We start from the raw sequence: 20,766 nt of genomic DNA, 5'->3' as shown, positions 1-20,766 counted from the left end.
CATTAGTCTGGGGCTTGGACAGTCTTCTTTAAACCTCTGAAGTTTGGACAACTATGAGAAAACAAAGAAACACCATGCAGGCAAAGGAGCAGGAAAAAAACCCACAAGACCAAATAAATGAAGAGGAAATAGGAAAATGGCCTGGAAAAGAATTCAGAGTAATGATAGTAAAGATGATCCAAAATCTCAATAACAAAATAGAGAAAAATACAAGAAACAGGTAATAAGGACTCAGAAGAACTAAAGAGCAAACAAACAGCAATGGACAACAAAATAATTGAAATTAAAAATACTCTAGATGGTATAAACAGCAGAATAACTGAGGCAGAAGAACGAATAAGTGAGTTGGAAGATAGAATGGGGGAAAAAACTGCCACAGAGCAGGAAAGAGAAAAAAGAATAAAACGAATGGAAGATAGTCTCAGAGACATTGGTGACAACATTAAGCACACCAATATTTGAATCATAGGCATCCTAGAAAAAGAAGAAAAAAAAGAAAGGGTCTGAGAAAATATTTGAAGAGGTTATAGTGGAAAACTTCCCCAACATGGGAAAGAAAATATTCATCAAGTCCAAGAAGCACAGAGAGTCCCATACAGAATAAACCCAAGGAGAAATACACCAAGACACATATTAATCAAACTAACGACAATTAAACACAAAGAAAAAATATTAAAAGCAGCAAGAGAAAAGCAACAAATAACATATAAGGGAAACCCATAAGGATAACAGCTGACCTTTCTACAGAAACTCTGCAGGCCAGAAGGGAATGGCAGGATATACTGAAAGTCCTGAAAGAGAGAAACCTACAGCCAAGAATACTCTACCCAGCAAGAATCTCATGCAGATTTGATGGAAAAATCAAAAGCTTTACAGATAAACAAAAGTTAAGAGAATTCAGCACCACTAAATCAGACTTACAACAAGTGCTAAAGGAACTTCTCTAAGTAGGAAACACAAGAAAAGGAAAACACCTACAAATACAAACCCAAAACAATTAAGAAAATGGTCATTGGAACACACATGTCAATAATCACTTTAAATGTAAATGGATTAAATGCTCCAACCAAAAGACACAGACTGGATGAACGGATACAAAAACAAGACCCTTCTATATGCTGCCTACAAGAAACCCACTTCAGACCAAGGGATACATATAGACTGAAAGTAAAGGGATGGAAAAAGATATTCCATGCAAATGGAAGTCAAAAGAAAGCTGGAGTAGCAATACTCATATCAGACAAATTCGACTTAAAAGACTATTACAAGAGACAAGGAAGGACACTACATAATGATCAAGGGATCCATCCAAGAAGAACATATCACAATTGTAAATATCTCTGCACCCAACATAGGAGCACCTCAATATATAAGGCAAATGCTAACAGCCATAAAAGGGGAAATCAACAGTAACACAATAATAGTAAGAGACGAACACCCCACTTACATCAATGGACAGATCATCCAAACAGAAAATAAATAAGGACACACAAGCTTTAAATGACACATTAGACCATCTCAACTTAATTGATATTTATAGGACATTCCATCCAAAAACGACAGAATACAGTTTCTTCTCAAGTGCACACGGAACATTTTCCAGGATAGATCACATCTTGGGTCACAAATCCAGCCTCAGTAAATTCAAGAAAATTGAAATCATACCAAGCATCTTCTCAGACCACAACACCATGAGACTGGATATCAATTGCAGGAAAAAACTTAAAAATACAAACACATGGAGGCTAAACAATATGCTATTAAACAGCCAAGAAATCACTAAAGAAATCAAAGAGGAAATCAAAAAATAACAAATGACAATGAAAACACAATGACCCAAAACCTATGGGACTCAGCAAAAGTGGTTCTAAGAGGGAAGTTTATACCAATACAGTCCTACCTTAAGAAACAAGAAAAATATTGAATAAACAACCTAACCTTACACCTAAAACAACTAGAGAAAGAAGAACAAAGAAACCCCAAAGTGATCAGAAGGAAAGAAATCATAAAGATCAGATCAGAAATAAATGAAAAAGAAAGGAAGGAAACAATAGCAAAGATTAATGAAACTAAAAGCTGGTTCTTTGAGAAGATAAACAAAATTGATAAACCATTAGCCAGACTCATCAGGAAAAAAGGGAGAAGATGCAAATCAACAGAATTAGAAATGAAAAAGGAGAAGTAACAACGGACACCTCAGAAATACAAAACATCATGAGAGACTACTACAAGCAACTATATGCCAATTAATTGGATAACCTGGAAGAAATGGATACATTCTTAGAAAAATACAATCTTCCAAGACTGAACCAGGAAGAAATAGAATATATGAACAGAACAATCACAAGCACTGAAATTGAGACTGTGATTAAAAATCTCCCAACAAACAAAAGCCCAGGGCCAGATTGCTTCACAGGTGAATTCTATCAAACATTTAGAGAAGCGCTAACATCTATCCTTCTCAAACTCTTCCAAAATATAGCAGAAGGAGGAACACTCCCAAACTCATTCTACGAGGCCACCATCACCCTGATACCAAAACCAGGCAAAGATGTCACAAAAAAAGAAAATTACAGGCCAATATCACCGATGAATACAGATGCAAAAATCCTCAACAAAATATTAGCCAACAGAATCCAACAGCACATTAAAAAGATCATACACCACGATCAAGTGGGGTTTATCCCTGGGATGGAAGTATTCTTCAATATATGCAAATCAATCAACATGATATATCATATCAACAAATTGAAGGATAAAAACCACATGATCATCTCAATAGATGTGGAAAAAGATTTTGACAGAATTCAACATCCATTTATGATAAAAGCTCTCCAGAAAATGGGCATAGAAGCAAATTACCTCAACATAATAAAAGCCATATATGGAAACCGAAAGCCAACATCATTCTCAATGGTGAAAAACTGAAAGCATTCCCTCTAAGAACAGGAACAAGACAAGGGTGTCCACTCTCACCATTATTATTCAACATAGTTTTGGAATTTTTAGCCACAGTAATCAGTGAAGAAAATGAAATAAAAGGAATCCAAATTGGAAAAGAAGTAAAATTGTCATTCTTTGCAGATGACATGATATTATACATAGAAAACCCGAAAGACTCTACCAGAAAACTGCTAGCACTAATCGATGAATTTAGTAAAGCAGCAGGATACAAAATTAATGCACAGAAATCTCTTGCATTCCTATACACTATCAGCGAAAAAGCAGAAAGAGAAATTAAGGGAACTCCCATTCACCATTGCAACAAAAAGAATAAAATACCTAGGAATAAACCTGCCTAAGGAGGCAAAAGACCTATATGCAGAAAACTGTAAGACATTGATGAAAGAAATCAAAGATGACACAAACAGATGGAGGGACATACTATGTTCTTGGATTGGAAGAATCAACATAGTGAAAAAGACTGTACTACTCAAAGCAATTTACAGATTTAATGTAATCCCTATCAAATTACCAACAGCATTTTTCACAGAACTAGAAAAAGAAATCTTATGATTTGTATGGAAACACAAAAGCCCCTGAATAGCCAAAGCAATCTTGAGAAAGAAAGACGGAGTCGGTGGAATTAGGCTTCCAGACTTCAAATAATACTATAAGGCCACAGTGATCAAGACAGTATGGTACTGGCACAAATATAGAAAGGAAGATCCATGGAATAGAATAGAGAACTCAGAGGTAAGCCCAAACACATATGGGCACCTTATCTTTGACAAAGGAGGCACGAATATACAATGGAAAAAAGACAGCCTCTTCAATAAGTGGTGCTGGGAAAATTGGACAGCTACATGTCAAAGAACGAAATCAGAACACTTCCTAACACCATACACAAAAATAAACTCCAAATGGATTAAAGACCTACATGTAAGGCCAGACACTATAAAACTCTTAGAGTAAAACACAGGCAGAACACTCTATGACATCCATCAAAGCAAGATCCTTTTTGACCCAGCTCCTAGAATCATGGAAATAAAATCAAGAATAAACAAATGGGACCTCATGAAACTTAAAAACTTTTGCACAGTGAAAGAAACCATAAACAAGACAAGAAGGCAACACTCAGAATGGGAGAAAATACTTGCCAATGAAGCAATGGTCAAAAGATTAATCTACAGAATATACAAGCAGCTCATGCAGCTTAATATCAAAAAAGCAAATAACCCAATCCACAAATGGACGAAAGACCTAAATAGACATTTCTCCAAAGAAGACATGCAGATGGCTAACAAACACATGAAAAGATGCTCAACATCACTCATCATCAGAGAAATGCAAGTCAAAGCCACAATGAGGTATCACCTCACACCAGTCAGAATGGCCATCATCAAAACATGTAGAAACAACAGATGTTGGAGAGGGTGTGGAGAAAAGGGAACTCTCCTGCACTGTTGGTGGGACTGTAAGTTGGTACAGCCACCATGGAAAACAATTTGGAGGTTCCTTCAAAAACTACAAATAGAACTACCATATGATCCAGTAATCCCACTCCTGGGCATATACCCAGAGAAAACCATAATCCAAAAAGAAACATGTACCGTAATGTTTCTATTTACAATAACCAGGACATGGAAGCAACCTAAATGCCCATCAACAAACGATTGGATAAAGAAGATGTGGCATATATACACAATGGAATATTACTCAGCTATTAAAAAGGAATGAAATGGAGCTATATGTAATGAGGTGGATAGACCTAGAGACTGTCATGCAGAGCAAAGTAAGCCAGAAAGAGAAAAACAAATATTGTATGCTAACTCATATATACGGAATCTAAAAAAAAAAAAAAAAAAAAAAAATGGTACTGATGAACCCAGTGACAGGATAAGAATAAGGATGCAGTTGCAGAGAAAGGACTGGAGGACATGGGGTTGGGGGGGTGGGGGGCGAAGGGGAAGCTAGGACGAAGTGAGAGAGTAGCACGGACATATATACACTACCAACTGTAAAATAGAGAGCTAGTGGGAAGTTGCTGTATAACAAAGGGAGATCAACTGGATGATGGGTGATGCCTTAGATGGCTGGGATGGGGAGCGTGGGAGGGAGTCACGGGAGGGAGGGGATATGAGGATATGTGTATAAATGCAGCTGATTTACTTTGGTGTACCTCATAAGCTGGTACAAGAGTGTAAGGCAATTATATTCCAATAAAGAGCTTTAAAAAAAAAAGACTCCTTAGGGAAGCAATGGAATTGCATTGGAAATGGGGAGGGCTGAGGGAGAAATATAGGGCAAGAGAGGTTTGACTTTAAGCCTTTTAAATATACATTGTAACTCACCCCAGTTTCAATTAAACGTCTCCTTTTACACAACTCTGAATATGTTATTTTAATCAAGCCAAAATGTGTTGGTAAGTATATTCAATTCTGGGAGGCATAGCTATGGGTGTTTCCCACAGTAAGCAAAGAAATAAGCCATTTGTTCTTCAAAGCCAAATTTTAGTAATTTTTTCACGTATTTAAAAAAATCTCTGAAGATAGTTTTACATACTTTATTGGATCTGACACACTATAGATGTAATTACCTCTAATTTCTTTAATGATATATCTTGGAAAATTACAAACTCTATATAATCTTTTAGTTCTGTGCTTAGTGATGTGATTTGGGAAGAAATGATTATTCTCTGAAATATGAAATATCATCATTTAGCATAATTTTGAGTAAATTTTTACTTTTAAAGCTTATAGGAGGACTGAAATCATGGGACCCATTTTTAAAACAATCAGTAAATTATCTTATACAAAGAATGGAGTAATTGTTCTGTTCCTACAGAACATTCCTGGTGGGTGACTATCTCCCATCTACATTAATCCAGTCTTCAAGAACGGTTAGAGAGGCACACCAATGCTAATTGATGGCATGAAACTCAGTCACAAGCTGGGGAGATGGAGGAGAACTTCTAATGATGAAAATAAGCATCCTCATAATGTGATATTCCTTGAATAAATATCTAATAAGCATGTACTAGGTGCCAGGTAATATTCTAGGTTATAGGTATTTTACTAAGTTCCTCAAACTTCATAATCATGGAATCAGAAATGAAGGTAAACATCACTTTATACTATAAAACTGTATACTGTGCAGAAACGTTTATAAATCTTAATATGGGTTGTGAGTGTATTTAAGTGAGATTAAAGAAGGAATAAGAAAGGTAATCCCAGTATGGCAAAAACTTAGGGGGAGTTAGTGTTTAAAGGGGGCAGAGTTTCAGCTTAGGAAGGTGAAAAATTAGGGAGACGGCTGATGGTGAGAGTTGCACAACAATGCGAATGTATTTAGTGCCACTGAACTGCACAGTTAAATATAATCAAAATAGTATGTTTTATACTGTGTGACTTTTACCACAATAAAAAAAAAAACACTTAAAAACAAAACAAAACCAAAAAACCTTACAGCTATCTGTCCAGTTAGAGGAAATCAGCTGGTGATGTATATCTTACACAATCGCAAAACTGCTATAATGGAATCTATAGAAGTGACACAGAAACCTCAGCACTCCATTCATCTTCTGGAAGTCTATTCCACACGAGCAGAACAACTGACAAATTCTTGCCTGGTCTTATTGACATTTTCATGCCCTGGAGGGTAAAGGAAGTGATTACAGGAACTATCATTTTTGGCCCACTTTTGATCAGCAAGGAGAATTTGGTTCATAAAATACCAGTGATAAGAGACTGGAAAAACTGGGCATGTCATTTTAAAGAATCTGGAGTATCTCGGGAGGGACATTCATTAGATGTGCACTCTGGACTTTAAGGAGAAATGCTTCAAAAATTTCAGATATGAAAAACTTAGAAGAAAGCTCAGAAAGATAGCAAAAGGTGCTAATGATATAACTGACAATGCAAATCTCAAATTATTTTAATGAGAAAGAAACGAAGGCTGATAGTGGAAGAAAATGGCATAACTACGCAGAGAACTTTATTATGTCTACAGATCATAAAAAGACATGCACAGAAGATGAAAAGGAAGATGGATAACCCAAAGGAAGACAAATAACTCTAAATATAGGAATGTGACATGGACTGGCAAGAATAGCGCAGGAAGGTCAACATCCATAATGAGCTGAGCTTTGCAAAATTTGCTGCCTACCGTTGAATTTGGCCTCAAATGGAAATGAGTGGGGCTATTTTGGGTGAAAAGTCAAGACTGTTCTGGTTGATATATTCCCTCCCTTGCTCTCTTGAACTTTGTGCTTTCTCTATTAAACAAAGACATTATCTAACATTAAAACAAATTTCCTTTAGTTTCCAGTATTTTTCCCTAAGCCTTTCTCAGCCCAATATATAGAATTCTTAGTTTAAAAAATAATTCTTTTAATATACTAATGCAGGAAATGGAAGGGCCCCAGATAAAGATGTCAAGCTGAATGTATTAAGAGGCCACAAGCTCTTAGAGAGAAGGTAGAAGGAGACCTCAGAATATATATCTTCAAATGAAGGGCAAAGGTTGTACTTGCAAAAGGATATTTTCCTGCCTTCTTGACATATTTCTCTAACAAACTGTGATAGGATTAATATTAAAATATTCAGTGAGAGAGAAAACTGGGGTCCAAAATGAGGGATGAGCTTTGCTTGGCTTGACTCTTTTAAAGATGGTCTGGAAGCCTCAAGCCTACCAGTGTACTCTCCTGGCATGCAAAAGGTCAAAGCCAGCCCTGATTAGATTCCTGAGGGAACTCAGGAACACCAAAGATTAATGGAAGATATTATGGTGTCAGAAATACCACAAAAAAGGGGTATTTAAAATTTATATTACAATTGGAAGAGTAAGGAAAATATGGAGTGATTTAACAAAAGTTGAATTTGTTGACTGATAGGTAGCCATTAGATTATTTTTTCTTTAAGAACTTTTATTGAGAGACAATTGATATATGATAAACTGCATATATTTAAAGTGTACAATTTGATATTTTCTTTCTTATTAGTAATGTATATATGGCAATGTCAATCTCCCAATTCATCCCACCCAAAACACCCCTCTCCCACTTTCCGCACTTGGTGTCCATATGTTTGTTCTCTACATCTGTGTCTCTATTTCTGCCTTGCAAACTGGTTGATTTGTACCATTTTTCTATACTCCGCATATATGTGTTAATATACGATACTTGTTTTTCTCTTTCTGACTCACTTCACTCTGTATGACAGTCTCTAGGTCCATCCATGTCTCTACAAATGTCCCAATTTCATTCCTTTTTACACCTGAGTAATATTCCATTGTATATATGTACCACTTCTTCTTTATCCATTCATCTATTTAGGACATTTAGGTTGCTTCCATGTCTTGGCTATTGTAAATAGTAGGGCAATGAACATAGGGGTGCATGTGTCTTCTTGAATTATGGTGTTCTCTGGGTATATGCCCAGGAGTGGGATTGCTGGGTCATATGGTAGTTCTAATTTTAGTTTTTTAGGGAACATCCATACTATTCTCCATAGTGGCTGTATCAATTTATATCCCCACCCACAGTACAAGAGCTTTCCCTTTTCTCCACACCCTCTCCAGCATTTACTGTTTGTAGATTTTTTGATGATGCCCATTCTAACCTGTGTGAGGTGATACCTCATTGTAGTTTTGATTTGCATTTCTCTAATAATTAGTGATATTGAGCAGCTTTTCATGTGCCTCTTGCCATCCGTATGTCTTCTTTGGAGAGATGCCTATGTAGGTCTTCTGCCCATTTTTTAATTGGGTTCTTTGTTTTTTTGATATTGAGCTGCATGAACTGTTTATACATTTTGGAGATTAATCCTTTGTCTGTGGATTCATTTGCAAATATTTTCTCCCATTTTGACGGTTGCCTTTTCGTCTTGCTTATAGTTTCCTTTGCTGTGCAGAAGCTTTTACGTTTCATTAGGTCCCCCTTATTTATTTTTGTTTTTATTTCTATTACCCTAGAAGGTGGGTCCAAAAAGATCTTGCTGTGATTTATGTCAAAGAGTGTTCTTCCTAAGTTTTCCTCTAGGAGTTTTATAGTGTGTGGTCTTACATTAAGGTCTTTAATCCATTTTGAGCTTATTTTTGTGTATGGTGTTAGGGAGTGTTCCAATTTCATTCTTTTACATGTAGCTATCCAGTTTTCCCAGCACCACTTATTGAAGAGGCTACCTTTTCTCCATTGTATATCCTTGCCTCCTTTGTTATAGATTAGGTGACCATAGTTTATCTCTGGGCTTTCTATCCTGTTCCATTGATCTATATTTCTGTTTTTGTGCCAATACCATATTGTCTTGATTACTGTAGCTTTGTAGTATAGTCTGAAGTCAGGGAGTCTGATTCTTCAAGCTCCATATATTTCCCTCAAGATTTCTTTGGCTATTCGGGGTCTTTTGTGTCTCCATAAATATTTTAGGATTTTTTGTTCTAGTTCTGTGAAAAATGCCATTGGTAATTTGATAGGGATTGCATTGAATCTGTATATTGCTTTGGGTAGTATAGTCATGTTCACAATGTTGATTCTTCCAATCCAAGAACATGGTATGTCCCTCCATCTGTTTGTGTTACCTTTGATTTCGTTCATTAGTGTCTTATAGTTTTCTGAGTACAGTTCTTTTACCTCCTTAGTTGGATTTATTCCTAGGTATTTTATTCTTTTTGTTGCAATGGTGAATGGGATTGTTTCCTTAATTTCTCCTTCTGCTCTTTCCTTGTTAGTGTATAGAAATGCAAGAGATTTCTGTGTGTTAATTTTATATCCTGCAACTTTACCAAATTCATTGATTAGCTCAAATAGTTTTCTGGGGGCATCTTTAGGATTTTCTATGTATAGTATCCTGTTATCTGTGAACAGTGACAGTTTTACTTCTTTTCCAATTTGGATTACTTTTATTTCTTTTTCTTCTCTGATCACTGTGGCAAGGACTTCCAAAACTATGTTGACTAGTAGTGGTGAGAGTGGACATCCTTGTCTTGTTCCTGATCTTAGAGGGAATGCTTTCAGGTTTTCACCATTGAGAATGATGTTTGCTGTGGGTTTGTCGTATGTGGCCTCTATTATGTTGAGGTAGGTTCCCTCTATGCCCACCTCTATCCCTACCTTTATTATGTTGAGGTAGGTTCCCTCTGTGCCCACCTTTATTTTTTACCATAAATGGGTGTTGAATTTTGTCAAAAGCTTTTTCTGCATCTATTGAGATGATCATGTGGTTTTTAACCTTCCATTTGTTAATATAGTGTATTGTATTGATTGATTTGCATATATTGAAGAATGCTTGCATGGCAGGGGTAAACCCCACCTGATCATGGTGTATGATCCTTTTAATGTGTTGTTGGATTCTGTTGGCTAGTATTTTGTTGAGGATTTTTGCATCTAAATTCATCAGTGATATTCGTCTGTAATTTTCTTTTTTTGGAGTATCTTTACTTGGTTTTGGTATCAGGGTGATGGTAGCCTTATAAAATGAGTTTGGGAGTGTTCCTTCCTCTGAAATTTTTTTGGAAGAGTCTGAGAATGATGGGTGTTAGCACTTCTCTAAATGTTTGATAAAATTCAACTGTGAAGCCATCTGGTCCTCGATTTTTGTTTGTTGGAAGATATTTAATCACAGTTTCAATTTCATTACTTGTGATTGGTCTGTTCGCATGTTCTATTTCTTCCTGATTCAGTCTCAGAAGGTTATACCTTTCTAAGAATCTGTCCATTTCATCCAGGTTGTCCATTTTATTGGCATATAGTTGCTTGTCGTACTCTCTTATGGTGCTTTTTATTTCTGTGGTGTCTGTGGTAACTTCTCCTGTTTCCTTTCTAATTTTATTGATTTGAGTCCTCTCCCTCTTTTTCTTGATGAGTCTTGCTAGAGGTTTATCAATTTTATTTATCTTCTCAAAGAACCAGCTTTTAGTTTTACTGATTTTTGCTATTGTTTTCTTTGTTTCTATTTCATTTATTTTTGTTCTGATCTTTATGATTTCTCTCCTACTAACTTTGGGTTTTGTTTTCTCTTCTTTCTCTAGTTTCTTTAGGTGTAAGGTTAGATTGTTTATTTGGGATTTTTCTTGTTTCTTGAAGTAGGATTGTATTGCTATAAACTTCCAGCTTAGAACTGCTTTTGCTGCATCCCATAGGTTTTGGATCATTGTGTTTTCATTGTCATTTGTCTCTAGGTATTTTTTGATTTCCTCTTTGATTTCTTCAGTGATCTGTTGGTTATTTAGTAGCATATTGTTTAGCCTCCATGTTTAGCCTCCAAGTTTTCTTCCTGTAATTGATTTCTAATCTCATAGTGCTTTGGTCAGAAAAGATGCTTGATACAATTTCAATTTTCCTAAATTTAAACCAAGGCTTGATTTGTGACCCAAAATGTGATTTATTCTGGAGAGTGTTCCATGTGCACTTGAGAAGAATGTGTAATCTGCTGTTTTTGGATGTAATGTCCTCTAGATATCTATTAAATCTAGCTGGTTTATCGTGTCCTTTAAAGCTCGTGTTTCCTTATTAATTTTCTGTCTGGATGATCTGTCCATTGGTGTAAGTGGGGTGTTAAAGTCCTCCACTATTATTGGGTTACTGTCAATTTCCTCTTTCATAGTTGTTAGCATTTGCCTTATGTATTGAGGTGCTCCTATATTGGGTGCATATATATTTATATTTGTGATCTCCTTTCCTTGGATTGATCCCTTGATCTTTATGTAGTGTCCTTTCTTGTCTCTTGTAACATTTGTTATTTTAACATCTATTTTATCTGATATGAGTATCGCTACTTCAGCTTTCTTTTGATTTCCATTTGCATGGAATATCTTTTTCCATCCCCTCACTTTCAGTCTGTATGTGTCTCTAGGTCTGAAGTGGGTCTCTTGTAAACAGCATATATATGGGTCTTGTTTTTGTATCCATTCAGCCAGTCTGTGTCTTTGGGTTGGAGAATTTAGTCCATTTACATTTAAGGTAATTATCCATATGTATGTTCCTATTACCATTTTCTTGATTGTTTTGTTTTTGTTTTTGTAGGTTCTTTTCTTCTCTTATGCTTCCCACTTAGAGAAGTTCCTTTAGCATTTGTTGTGGGGCTGGTTTGGTGGTGATGAATTCTCTTAGCTGTTGCTTGTCTGTAAAGCTTTTGATTTCTCTGTTGAATCTGAATGAGATCCTTGCTGGGTAGAGTATTCTTGGTTGTAGAGTCTTCCCTTTCATCACTTGAAATATATCATGCCACTCCCTTCTGGCTTGCAGAGTTTCTGCTGAGAAATCAACCATTAACCTTATGGGAGTTCCCTTGTATGTTATTTGTTGTTTTTCCCTTGTTGCTTTTAATTACTTTTCTTTGTCTTCAATTTTTGTCAATTTAAGTACTATGTGTCCTGGCATGTTTCTCCTTGGGTTTATCCTGCCTAGGACTCTCTGCACTTCCTGGACTCTGGTGGCTATTTTCTTTCCCATGTTACAGAATTTTTCAACCATAATCTCTTCCAATATTTTCTTGGGTCCTCTCTCTCTCTCTCTCTTCTCCTTCTGGGACCCCTATAATGCAAATGTTGGTGCATTTAATGTTGTCCCAGAGGTCTCTTAGGCTGTCTTCAGCTCTTTTCATTCTCTTTTCTTTATTCTTTTCCACATCAGTGATTTTCACCATTCTGTCTTCCAGCTCACTTATTCACCCTTCTGCCTCAGTTAATCTGCTATTGATTCCTTCTAGTGTATTTTTCATTTCAGTTATTGTGTTGCATATCTCTGTTTGTTCTTTAATTCTTCTAGGTCTTTTGCAAACTTTTCTTGAATCTTTTTGATCTTTGCATCCAGTCTTTTTTCAAAGTCCTGGATCATCTTCACCATCATTATTCTGAATTCTTTTTCTGGAAGGGTGCCTATCTCTTCTTCATTTAGTTGTTCTTCTGGGGGTTTATCCTGTCCCTTCATCTGGTACAAAGTCCTCTGCTTTTTCATTTTCTCTGTCTTTCTGTGGCTGTGGTTTTCAGTTCCATGAGGCGAAATACTGCTGATACTGCTTGATACTGCTGTCTGCCCTCTTGTGGAGGAAGCTATCTAGGAGGCTCATGGGTGCTTCCTGATGGGAGGGGCTGATGGTTGGTAGGGTGGGGTGGGTGGAGTTCAGTAAAACTTTAATCTGCTTGTCTGCCAATGGGTGGGGTTGTGTTCCCACCCTGTTGGTCGTTTGGCCTGAGGCCATCCAGCACTGGAGCCCACAGTCTCTTTGGTGGGGCTAATGGTGGACTCTGGGAGGGCTCATGCCAATGAGCACTTTCCAGAACCCCTGCCTCCAGTACCCCTTTCTCCTCGGTGAGCCACAGCTGCCCCCCACCTCTGCAGGCAACCCTCCAACACCAGCAGGTAGGTCTGGTTCAGTCTCCTATGGGGTCACTGCTCCTTCCCCCTGGGTCCTGGTATGCACACTATTTTTTGTGTGCCCTCCAAGAGTGGAGTCTCTGTTTCTCCCAGTCCTGTGAAGGTCCTGCAGTCAAATCCCGCTGGCTTTCAAAGTCTGATTCTCTGGGAATTCCTCCTCTCATTGCCAGACCCCCAGGTTGGGAAACCTGATGTGGGGCTCAGAACTCTCACTTTAGTGGGTGGACTTCTGTGGTATAACTGTTCTCCAGTTTGTGAGTCACCCACCCAGCAGTTATGGGATTTGATTTTATCACAAGGGGGCTTCCTAGGTGGTCCAGTGGCTGAGAATCTGCCTGCCATTGCAGGGGACACAGGTTCGATCCCTGCTCCAGGAAGTTCCCACCTAAAAAAAAAAAAAAAGGATCCTGATTTTATCACAATTGTGTCCCTTTTACCATCTCATTGTGGTTTCTCCTTTGTCTCTGGATGTGGGGTGTCTTTTTTGGTGAGTTCCAGTGTCTTTCTGTTGATGATTGTTCAGCAGTTAATTGTAATTCTGGTGCTCTTGCAAGAGGGAGTGAGCACATGTCCTTCTACTCTGCCATCTTGAACCATCTCCCTGCCATTAATTTTTTCTGTCAAGGAAAATACTTTTCAGGATCATTATAGAAGAAACTCATAATGGAGAGGAGACTAATTAAATCCAAGATCTTTCATAAAACAATTACTAGACCAAGTCAGTCTCCTGCGTAAAAAGCTTTATAGTTTCTCTCTGTACTTAGGGTAATAGTCCCCCTGTTTCCTCCATCAAATTCTCCTTTATTCTCCCCTTTTCTCTGCTGACAACATTTATCATTTGAAAGAATTGTTTGTTTTGAGATAATTGTAGGTTTACACACAGGTGTATGAAATATTGCAAGAAGTCTTATACATACACATCCCCAGTTTTCCCCCAATGGTGACATACTGCATAATTATAACACAATATTACAACCAGACACAGCAGCAGTTTCTTCACAGATTTTACAGTGACATACAAGTCTTAAGTGAACTGGCTGGCCCCTACTCTCACCCCATCACATGACCACAGCAATCTCTTTTCCTCATGTATCAGTTTTCTATTGTTGCAGAGCAAATTATCAGAAAATCAGTAGCTTAAAACCACACATAAATATCTTAGTTTTTGTGGGTAAGGAGTCTGAGAGCAACTTAGCCAAGTCCTTTGCTCTGGGTCTCACTAGGCTGCAATCAGGGTGTCAGCCAGGCTGCATTCTCATCTGGAGGCTTGTCTGGGGAAGAATCCACTTCCAAGTTCCCTACAGTCAGCGGCAGAATTCACCTCCTTGTGCTTGTAGGACTGAGTTCCCTGCTTTCTTACTGGCTATTGGCTGAGAGCCACTCTCAACTCCAAGAAGCAGCCACAGTTCCTTTCCATGTGGTCCTCTCACAACATGATGCCTTACATCTTCAAAGCCAGAGAGGGGAGTCTCTCACTCCAGTCTATTATGATGAAGCTTATACAATGCCACTCAATCATGTGAGAGATGGTTCATCATCTTTGCCATGTAGCGTAACCTCATCAACGCAGTGATGTGCCTTTGCCTTTGTTATATTCTTCTATTAAATGTGATACCAAGCAGGGCTCTGTGGGGCTCCTGGGTGCAAAAGACTTTATGAGTCCTCCTTTTCTTTGATTACAGGAAATAGGCTTCATATGGCCTCTATGACCTTCCCTGAGTTCCAATGGGCAGATTCAAGCAGTTGTTAGTTAGGGAAGGGAGGGGATATGACACAAGGGAGAAACAAACAGTCAAGAGAAACAATAGTGCAGCCTTGGGGCAGGGTCCTGGTTCTCCATCAAGGGAAACACAACACTATCTTTGAGCTATTTTGCAGATATGGAAACCCCCTCCAAGTGGGAGAAGTTGCTGTCCACAAGCACGTAGACCTGAAGGTTGGTGATGCTGACTCCTACTTACCTCGCCACCAACCAATGAGAAGAGGGTCCACCGGCTGATCATGCCCTCTTTGAACCATTACTACAAAACTTCTCACTACCCTCTCCAAGTTGGGACACACAGTTTTGATGGCCTTAGCCTTCTGTGGCCCCCTTAACCTGGGATAGCAATAAAGCTATTCTTTTCTACTTCACCCAAAACTCTGTCTCTGAGATTTAATTCAATGTCAGGGTACAAAGGTTGGATTTGGCTTCAAAGGGAGGGAACTTTACTGGGTATAACACCAGGGTGCTGAGATCTGGGGAGTCAGCTTAGAGTTCTACATACCATACCTCCTTATGTTCCCATCACTCACTCTGCTCCAGCCCCTTGGACCTGCCTTCCTTCTACTTCTTTCTGTCTCTTCATAAAGGCAACTGTAGTAGAGAGGCCGTCATTCATGACCACCTTATTTAAAATAGTGTTTCCATTTTTATTCCCTATATTCCTGTGTCAATCATCTTGCTTTATCTAGCTCCATAGCACTTTACACTGTCTGGCTTAATATATGCTTGTTTGTTTATTGTCTGTTTACCTTCACTAAAATGAAAATTTCATGAGGCAGGGATCTGATCTCTTTTGTTTTCTGTCTCACTTAGAATGGTGCCTGGTATAAAATTGGCCTACAAATATTTGTTGAATGAATGAATAAATACTTTATTTGGTGAATATGGCCAGTATGGTTACATAATAGAAGTAATTTAGTGCCTGGATTTTAAAATGAAATAATTTTGTTTGAAAGAACATAGTGGTTAAGCTCTCAAGTTTGGGATTATACTGCTTGTGTTCAGATCCTGTTCTTTGACTTAATGTGTCTTTGTGCAGATAATTTTACCTCTTTATGCCTCAATTTTCTCAGATATATAATGGCTAAAATAATACTATTTCTTCTTTGGCTTTATAAGGAATTCTGAAATAAGACATGGAAAATATTTATTAAAGTGTCTTATAAACAGGAAATTCTCTACAATATCAACAAATGTAATTGCCAGTGGTAGTTTATTCAGACCCAGTTCATTAGATGATTGCCAGATCTTCTCTATTTCATATTTTGTGGGCATGTCTGTTTCAATGAATTCTTCCTGCATAACAAATTACCTCAAAACTTAGTGGATAAAAATAACTATTGTATTTCTTGTGATTCTGTGGACCAGACACTCAGGCCCCCCTGCTCAGTGGGGATGGAGCCTCTGCTCCGCTAGCTAAGGCAACTCCACAGGAGTTAAAGGTTTATGATGGCCTCTTGTCCAGAACCCCATCTTGGGTGGCATTATATGAGATGGCTGAACCTCTCTCTTTTCATAGAGTCTCCAGATTCAGTTCCACGGAGTGTCGTGTTTTCTTGTGTGACCTCTCTGTCTACGTGAAGTCTCAGCCACCAAGGCTTCTCTCTCCTATCGGGTTATCTGACTTTACCAAGCAGCTGGCTTCTTAGACAGTGGGAAGGAGAAGCTGACAGTCTTCTGTGCTGAGGCACAGAACTGGCACTGAGTCATTTCCACTCTCCTCTGTTGGTCAAAGCCAGTCACAGACCAGTCAAGATCTGAAAGGAAGGAAGTAGCCTCCAGCTCCTAATGGAACGAGTGACAGGCATGTGCAGAGATGGAAGGGATTGTTGGCAGCCATTTAGTGGATGATCTAGCACAAAAACTTATGAAAATGTTTATTTCTGAAAACATATAGCAGAGGTTACAATGTGGATAAAGTAGTGAAAATTATATTTTTCAAGCTACTTCCTTGTACCTAACTTAAAATGGAAAGAGATCAACAAACTAACACACATACATAAACGACAAGAACTATTCAGAGTTTGACACATTAAATTGAAGAAAAATAAGTTAAGTCTAAGCCACTCAGGGAAGCGATAATTCAGGAGAAAGCCAGCCCGTGCACGATGCTAAACTGCGCCAAGGAGGTGAGCAAACTACAGGAGCTGAAAGTCACAGCTGAGAGCAATTTGATGACACCTTACAAATGAATCTGAGTGTTTAGACTCTGAGGAAAATATCTCCGTATTGGAAATAGGGATGTGATTTCAAAAACACGTTGGCTGTCCTGTATTTAATTTACTTAAAAATTAGATTTCTCAGTACTTGTTTTTCTAGCCCTGATGAAGAAATAAAAATAATATGCATCCACCTCTTGGTGAGGGAATTAAATTTTTTTCCAATTATAAAAATCATAAAACTGCAAATTATCTGCAAAAATAAATATTTTTAAAGCACTAAATCACTAGGGATGCCACACTAATTGAATTTAACCTGGAATTATAACACCTTTGTATGTGGCTTGTAAGGGCAGATACAAATTAAAAGTAAGAGGCTTAACACTCCCTGTTGAAAATAAGGAAAGAGACCATCCTCTCTTTTCTTAGAGCATTTCCTTTACAAAACTTGTAAGTTCTTTCTCTGTCTCTTTGAAATATACGTAAATCTTTTTAAAAAGAAATAAGCCTCTTGCACTTTATGACTCAGGAAAGTCTTTCTCAAGGACCTGGGAGTCACTTCTTTAAAATGCAACCCAGGAAGATGGTGGCCTCATCTCCCAGTGTCTGTGGAAGGGTGGATGCCTTACCGCCTGTCATAAAGATAAGAGAAGTTTATTTTTCCTTTGGCTAAAGCCAATTAGCTAACACAGTCACTCCAATTACCAGGTGAATTTAGGATGAATGTGTGACAAATGGTTCTGTCAAGTCTTCTTACCTGAGGACTAGTTATTGTTTACCTTGAGAACATGCATCTGACGAGTTGCAGCTGTTTGGTTACACACAAGGGTGAGATTTCTTTCTGTCTTGCAATCTCTTGGCAGCTTGCTGGCCTCATGTTTATTCCATAACAAAGTTTTCTTTTTCTTCTACCTTTGAGGACAGATTTTCCGGGTTGAGAGGAAATTTTGGTTTTAATTATATTTCCCTAACAAGATGTTGTTCATGAAAAACACAAATTGATTATAAAAAGAAAATAATGTACTAGAATAGTTTTATGTTACTTTTGGTGACTAATAAATCTGATAGACTTACTCCCATGGCAACTAAAACCATGGAGTAGAGAGGCAGCATTGGAGAATGGGACCGCCTGGACCAAGGGAATCTAGGATTCTACTCTTGGTTTCACCACCTTGGTGTTTGTATTTAATCTTATGAGGACTCATTTTCTCATTTGTAAGATAAGGTTAAACTGGACTTGTGGCCTGTTGGCGATATCCATCTTTATATGTGTTTTATTTATTATACATTTTGCTTAGGCTATTTTCAAAATTGCGAGACTACACATTAAAATTGAACTTCTGGAGAAGAAGAAGAAGGAAGAAGAGGGAAAAGGAGAAAGGGAGGAAGGAAAAGAAGAAGGAGAGAAGGAAGGATGATTTTGTTTTACTGGGCCCATAATAACATTGGCTGGAGCTGAGAAGTGACTGAACCCTGTATACAGGTACGCAAGATCCAGATCACTGAACAAACTGCTTAAAGTAGATGTATGATAAGAGCAAGAAAGGAAAGACTATCTGAATGGTAATTTTCTACTCTCTTTTAGTAGAAAAGTAGCACTCACATGTATATGTACATTGGTAAGACAAGCAATGGAAGGTTTCCAAGCTGTGCTCCAGTAGGGGATGAATCCTTTGTATCCTGACAGGCAGTTATTGGTGATGTAATCCAAGCATGTCTTTATCACCTGTGCTTTAACTGGCCAGAGCAGTTTCAACATAGAGCAAAACACACAGAAGAAACAAAAGTTAATGACTAATTCACAATCTCACTAGTGGTAAATTCTAAAATGCCATCAAAGCTCTTTGGTAAAGTGTACCGTTATTGATTAGATGCCAAATTTTAACCTTGGTTATCTGTATTTTATTTTATGTATTTGTTTTTGTAATTTACAATAACTTTATTTTTTTTTCTTTAGAACTTTTATTGAGATACAGTTAACAGACCATAAACTGCATCTATTTAGAGTGTACAATTTGGGATCCCCATCTCCAGTTATATGTGTTTTAAATATAGATTTGAAACTTCTATTCCCTTTAAACGTCTATTCACTTTTTTTTCAACAGAACTGCTCTTTCTCTTTTTGCTCAAACCTTCTAACTGAACCTAGTTCCTAAGATTGGCAAAGGATCACTACATCAAGACATTATTTCTTCTTCAGCCTTCTAATGGACATTGGTTTTATATCTAGTTACCGCACTGCGGCAGAACTGTGGGCTTTCACTTTGTACCGTGAATAAACATCCGATGAGGCACGTATGGTAAGGTATAGAAACTATCTACCGTATGAGGTATAGCAATAAGCTATAAATGTATCACGACTTTTAAAAATCAGAAAATAACCATATTTCAATGAAAAACACTTAGATAATCTTCTTGACTTAAAGTACTATTGAATCATGTCATAATTAGTTTCCAAATGATTTACAGTTGGCTTTTCTTCCAAGACTAATAAATGAAGCTTAACAAGTATAAGCGTCTCATTTTTTAAAAAGCTTCCCTCATCAAAGGAGTCGATATTGTGAACAGCAGGAAATGTCACAAATGTCCAGGCCTGCTAAAAATAAACGTGTCCAAGGTGAAAAAACTCAAAGAAAGGTAAAATCAGCTCTTTCGTTTTTAGACGGTGATGTGTTTTGGAGGACTAATTGCTTATATATTGAATATCCTCTCCAGGCAAATGAAAATGGAAGTGAGATTATCACGCTTGGAAATTGCCTGCGTCACCCGTGTGACCATCCTGATTTCAAACATAATGACCTCAGCAGTGCTCCTGCGAAATCCATCGCCCTCACATGCTTTACACATATTCTGTTTCCAGTCTTTTACCCTGAAGAGCTGGCTGAAAACTGTGTTTAGCCTTGACGTATTGGCAGCCACCCAGCTGATCTTCAAGGCCATATAATGAAGTGAAAGGGGTGGAGACCAAGCACGTCGCAGGCCAGCCTCAAACCCATCCTTTGCCATTGGCCTCATTCCATGACGATTAAATTATAATTGGAAATGGTTTAATTTTTAAATTATTTTTCATAGCCTGAAGCAATATGTGGGTGATATTAGGACCTTAGGGAATTAGCTTCTCCTTTAAAGAAATGTTAAGTAGTCAAAAAAGTTTAGAACACATCAAACTGTTACATGTTAGTCTCAATCCAACACATAGTGGTGTGTAGGGTGATGTTTAAAATTTTCAGAACAAAGAATATGATTGACTGTTTATGGAATTCAAGTCAGGCCTTTACATATGGCATGGAAATGCCTAAAATCTTCTTTCGGTACCAGCACTGTCCAACATAGTTTATAAATAAAACCATGTGTACAGCACTAGCAGCTAGGTATTCAAAATGTATTCTAATTGACAAGATTGGAAATTTCGCTCTGTCTCACTGACTGATGACTACTTTGATTTGAAAAATAACCACAATTTGGAGAATAGGAAAATAGCAGATAAGGACATATTGCTAGAAGATAGCTGCTTCACAAATTTTTTA

Source organism: Hippopotamus amphibius, chromosome 1 (assembly GCF_030028045.1).
Source record: "Hippopotamus amphibius kiboko isolate mHipAmp2 chromosome 1, mHipAmp2.hap2, whole genome shotgun sequence".
Lineage (NCBI taxonomy): Eukaryota > Metazoa > Chordata > Mammalia > Artiodactyla > Hippopotamidae > Hippopotamus > Hippopotamus amphibius.
The sequence above is the reverse complement of the archived record's forward strand: the minus strand, read 5'-3'. Positions refer to the sequence as shown.